Raw genomic sequence first — 5,742 nt, forward strand, 5'->3', positions numbered from 1 at the left:
ACACAATGCTAAAAATAAAAGCCATGTGCAACTATTATTTCCCTTTAGTTTCTATAAAGTTTCTTCTACCTGGAAGTAATAGCAACAAACTAGGGTGGCCGATTCAGAGTCCTGGTTTGAATCTAACAGGAAAATTGAGGAGCTAAACATCAGGTTGATGGCAAAAAGGTCTTCAAATCTCAAAGCTACATAAATGAATTAGTTTTATATTTGAAGTTCTGACTCAGCTGTGGATATTTCAGCCATCTAATTGTCCATTCAGTTTTTTTTATTTTTATCTGATGAATGGGTTTGAAAAGTTTGACTAAAGTCAATAATTCTCAGCTTGAAATATAACAATTATCTACCATATCTTCATTTTATCAACTGTGTCTATATCTCAAGTTTTATCACACTGAAAATATTTATTTTCTGTTTCTCTGACATTTAAAATGGATTTACTTGCCTACCAAACCCTGAATGTACTGAAGTAGTCCAATTAATTTCCTTTTACATTTGAGAATCTTTTGTAATGTTATAACCTTTTCCTTTTATGTTTTTTCCAGTTTAACCTGTTTTTAATGGCCTGCTGTTCGTTAATGTTTTTACTGTGAGAGCCATTTGACCATTACTGTGACCTTAATGCTTTTCTCCAGGGGGCTTAATTGTGTATCATTTTAAACAGCGGCTCTCTATTCAGCAAACTTCTTTAAGGGCACATGTGACATTCTTGTGCATTTTTAACTTGTTTGCTAAATCTGAAACACCGCTGCCCCTGCTGCTTCTCACCTTCATTGTAATGCAGGAAGGGGTTATAATCCAGTCAGGGCCCAGGCCACTTCACACCTCGGTGAACACTGCGGACCCCCACTGAGTCTGGATGGGAGTCAATGACCGCTTCTTACTGAACACACATACTGACACACACATGCACTCCAGAGAGCTACACACCTGCTCCCCAAATCAAACAACTCCCCCTTCACCGCTCGGCCGTTCTGCTGGACGATTTCTTTGTCTCGCAGGTGTCCCATCTACAAGTCAAAAGGTAAGCAAACAGAGGAGCCCAGACGAGTTGTGGTGGACCGTTACTCACTGAGCTGATGTCAACAGCCATTTGACCTCTGTCCAATAAGACCAACAGGAGGAAAGATAAATATTTCTGACACTATTAAAGACACAGACGGTGCGTTTCTCCATGAAGTCAGATGCTGGTGGGGAGTGGACCTGGAGGATCAAAGCATTCCTCAATATCCACCGGCACAGCTCGGACTCAGGGTGTGGACTTTAGTGGGATGCTTGGGCAGGAGTCGGCGTCATTAAACCACTCAGAACAGATGATCCCTCAAAAAGGAGCAGGCTCTAAAAATAGAGAGGGCAGGCCCACCTTAGTTAAAATAAAACCCAATATTTGCTGTGTGAACCGCCAGATGTTCTGGGAAGAAGTAGTGGAATGAATAATGATAGCACAGCACATATTTAACGCATCATCAGAAAAAGGGTGCTAGGAATCCCCCTGTGGACAAAGAAATAATTGGTCAAGAAAACATAAAATGATGCTGACTTATCAAGATCCTAAACTAAGAGGGAGAGGGGGAGGCTTTTATTGTGTTGTATAAAAGGAATATATTTATTAAAGGTCTGTTTGACTTTAGTGTTTCTTTTTTCAAATCAAGGGATGTCTTAGATAAAGGTCTGAAGTGAGATCACAATGTCCTTGCTTACTTCTAATTTTTTTCAGCTCAGTTTGCTTTTGTACAATCACACTACTCATAAATACAAAATGGTTCTTGCTTTTATTAAAAGGCTATTTTAATAAAGGGCTATTTCTTTTAATTCACATGCTGAGTTTAAATGTCTTATTTGTTAAACCTCCACTGCCATGCTAAATTTAGGGCAGCCTATTTGAAATATTTTTTCAACCTGACCACAGATTGTTTTTGCTTATCAATCCAGTTGGTGGATTCATCTTTCCAGCTCTATATCTGCTAGCCTTAATTGTCACTTTAAATTTTCTTTGTTTCCAGCACAGAAATCTTCAGTGTTGAAAAAGACCAAAGCGTTCTGCTCCAGATGTGTTTGTAAGGAATTACAAACACATCAGGGATCTTTTGATCCCTTCAGAATGAGAGGCAGAGTTCAGTTTTACAATGCTTATTTAAAAAAGACTTCATGCAAATCATTCTACCAAGTAGAGGAACTCTAAGAGGAAACATGTGCTTTCATGACATTATGCTAGTAAATAATGGTCAGCCTCAATAAAACATGAGAAACTCGCTCTAAATTATTGCTGGTTCTAAGCTTTTCAGCAGCTGAACAAAAACATCACAGGAGAAAATGCTTGTTGTCACATATACTATTGCTAGCTAATTTATAGATATTTATATTTATAAGGTAATTCAATCATGGACACAATTATGAAACAGATATTCACTATTTTATCTTTCTCTCAACAACTATGGAAAAAAATTATGTGATTTAAAGCCATTTGAAATTTTAATTCATCCCAAGACCAGTTGTCTGTTGTTCCATGATACGCAATGGGGTTCCTGACCTCCTGTTTGTCAAACCACTTCTCTAAAATTACATTTATAAATAAAATATCAGAGGATTTTAGGACAATTCACAAATGGATTGTTCCTACATCGTACAAACAAAATGTCTACTTACTGACTACCCTTGCACTTAAGCTGAGATAATGAGATCATACTGGTACACTTTCATTAATTTTAGACCAGCAAAATGTCATCTTTCACGTCTTCAGTGAGTAGCTTGTGGCAGACCATAATTATGTGTTAATTAAGCGATAACAGGCTTCCCCCTCAGCATGAGGCTACAGTTAGGTGAGTCACCATGGCTGGCTTTGGATAACCTTTGTTGGCTTCTCTTTGTCTTTGATTTAGATGAGTTTAAAAACACAAGGGATCACAAAGTAGTTTAACTCGATAAGATGACAAACTATTAGTTCAAAGACAAAAGTTGATGAGTTGAGAAATTATTGCACATTTACTGAAATAACCTAAGAAGACAGGATCGGTTTTGTTAGTGGTTAGAGTATTTTTGCAAAAAAAAAAAAAAAATCATCTAAGATTTGGTGGAAGGATCCCAACATGCAGTCGTGTTGGTAGATGCAAATAAAATTGTTAACAAACCTGAACTTGCAAAAGGGTAGGTGGTCAAGTGCTGAAAACCCAGAGTAACGGCAAACAAATACAAAAAAGAGAAAAAACTCCAACATTATAACAATACAAATCCAGTAAGAAATCAAGTTAAATTAATAAAGTATATATATTGTGTTTATATAATGCAAGTTCTAAAAACATCCTAAAATTCAAACATTGTGTTGTGTGGGTTTGGTTTGGGAAACATCATGTTTCTCGTGCCTTTACTTAACATGAAAATCAAAGGGGCCAAGGGCTAAGGAAGACATTTTAACTCCAGCACTGATCCCTCCCCTCAGCCTTGATGTCTCATCTAGTTCAACTTCATTACCATAAAACCAAAACACAAAGCAAAACTGCCCTCCACAATTATTTTGTTCAGTAAACCCAACTGTTTACAAGACCTCATTTGTCCTGTAACTCTAGCTTTATTTTGATCTCATTCTGTAAAATTTCATGGCATTTTTATGACTAAAGCTCGGTCACATTATGTGACTAAAAGCTAAAAAGACAAATAGAGGTACAAACACCAGCTTCATTGTTCCTGCTGGTAATAAGGGTCTTCTTCGCTGACACACAACACAGTGATCTGAAGACTTGCCCGTGGCAGCTCCTCTTCTTCCCTCAGCCCTCCCCGTTCCCTCACTGTAGCATCCACTCCTTTCTATTTTGAGCCAGAGGGCTTTTGAAATAACTGTGTCCAACAGTGACAGCTGTAAGAAGAGTTCAAGTCTGGGGCAGAACAAGTCCGAACCACACCCTCTGCTGCCCATCAGATTAGAGCAGCATCAAGGCCAGGAATCTTCCAACAGGTGCTTATTAATCTCTGACTTAAACTTGTTCACACAGTAGCAGGCGTGGGCACTTTGGCGGTTACAATAGTTTGGCTATTCAATAGGCTCTATGTGATCATTAACACAGACTTTTTAGGAACTCTCCTACCCTGAATCCCCCCTAAGCTGTCATCGTCACATTCTCCTTCTTCTCCTCCTCCCTCATTTATGCCTCGGTGGGTGTCGCCTTCATGCATGAAGCTGTGCCAGCATTCAGAAACATAAACTCAGGCTGCACAGATGGCTTTTTGGCATGTGGCGTTACTTTTCCCCTGCGTACCTCAGATCCCCAAGGGAGGAGTACAAAAGTATCATATATGTTATGACAGCATGTAAATGAGCAAATAATAGGAGTCACTGCTACTACTCCTTCTGGAATTGTGGAGATGTAATTTTAGAATGAAAAGCATTTGGGCAACAAGAAGCAAAACTGAAATAATTTGACTTAATGTTTTATTTTTACACTGTGAGAATTATGAAATGTGGACCTGAGATTGTGTAGAGAGAAGATGTTTGTCCCAGAGTTCAACATGTTCAGCAGGGCAAGAAAAGCTAAAAACCTTGTGAAAACGATGAAGCCGGTGGGAAAGTGTCGTATTCACAGTCATACAATCCTGTACATACATGGACTGAAGGAAGCCTTTATTACAAAAAAACCCCATCGAGATCACATTACAGTTTGGAAATGATAACAAAGGATAACAAATTCAACGTTTGGGAGTCCCCATCACAAAGCCCCGATCTCAGCCCCATAAAATAATTGCGTTCAGAGGTAAGAAATTGTTTTGAATCAAGATAGTCCCGAAAACCCGATTCACTCAGTTACATCAGTTCTGTAAGGAGGAACGGAAAAACATTTACACAAACTGTTGTTAGAAGCTTGTGACTGGGTAAGAAAATCATTTAACCCAAGTTATACTATGTATTTGCATAGTATAACTTGGCTGTACTGAACACAATCGGAATGCATGCAGGCTTATGAATATGAGAAAGGAAAAAGAAATAATTTGGGTAATCCTAGTTGACATAAGACAGGAAATTAATTAGTCTGACACTACAAAAAAAAATATCCTGTTTCAGCTCTCTTGTTTGGAGCTGGAAGGGATGTTGGGGTGTCTCTACCCTCTGTGTAGAAACCTGCCTGAGAATCACTGCAGGGACAAGACACTGGGTGTTGTCAGAGACTCATCATCTCCTCTTCATCAACTTTTTTAACTGCTGTTTTCAGACACAACATGAATAGAAGAAGTTGTCCCATGATTTTCTAATTTATATATATATATATATTAATGTTTCTGACATCATGAGTTACCATTTATTGTATGTCACATTTTCAACATTGTAACTGAATGAAACAGAAACTGGAACAATTCTTAAGCACGCAACACCACCTGCTGGGCAAGATGTGTAATCGCAACTCAGGGCTTAAAAAATAAAAGACGGAAAGCGGTAAGAACCAATGCACAAGGACAAGAACATAATTGAATGAAACAGTTAAGACTTCATTTTCAATTTTCATTTTTTATTAATAAGTCTTTTAAATTAACACCTGTATTTAATTTAGTAAAACATATGCTGCGTCGATTATGGTTACGTTACAAAATGTTTCGTACTTATTAGAAATGCGTCTTTTGGAGGAAAAATATAAGAAAGACTAAGATGAAAAATTTGGATTTGGGTGCTTTTGCGGTATAAATGAAGCCAGATTCCGCTGTGTTCAGTTAGGAAGCTGAGATCCCTGAAATAAGGAAGTGAAGCCACCTTATTTGAGG

Source organism: Xiphophorus couchianus, chromosome 15 (genome assembly GCF_001444195.1).
Source record: "Xiphophorus couchianus chromosome 15, X_couchianus-1.0, whole genome shotgun sequence".
Lineage (NCBI taxonomy): Eukaryota > Metazoa > Chordata > Actinopteri > Cyprinodontiformes > Poeciliidae > Xiphophorus > Xiphophorus couchianus.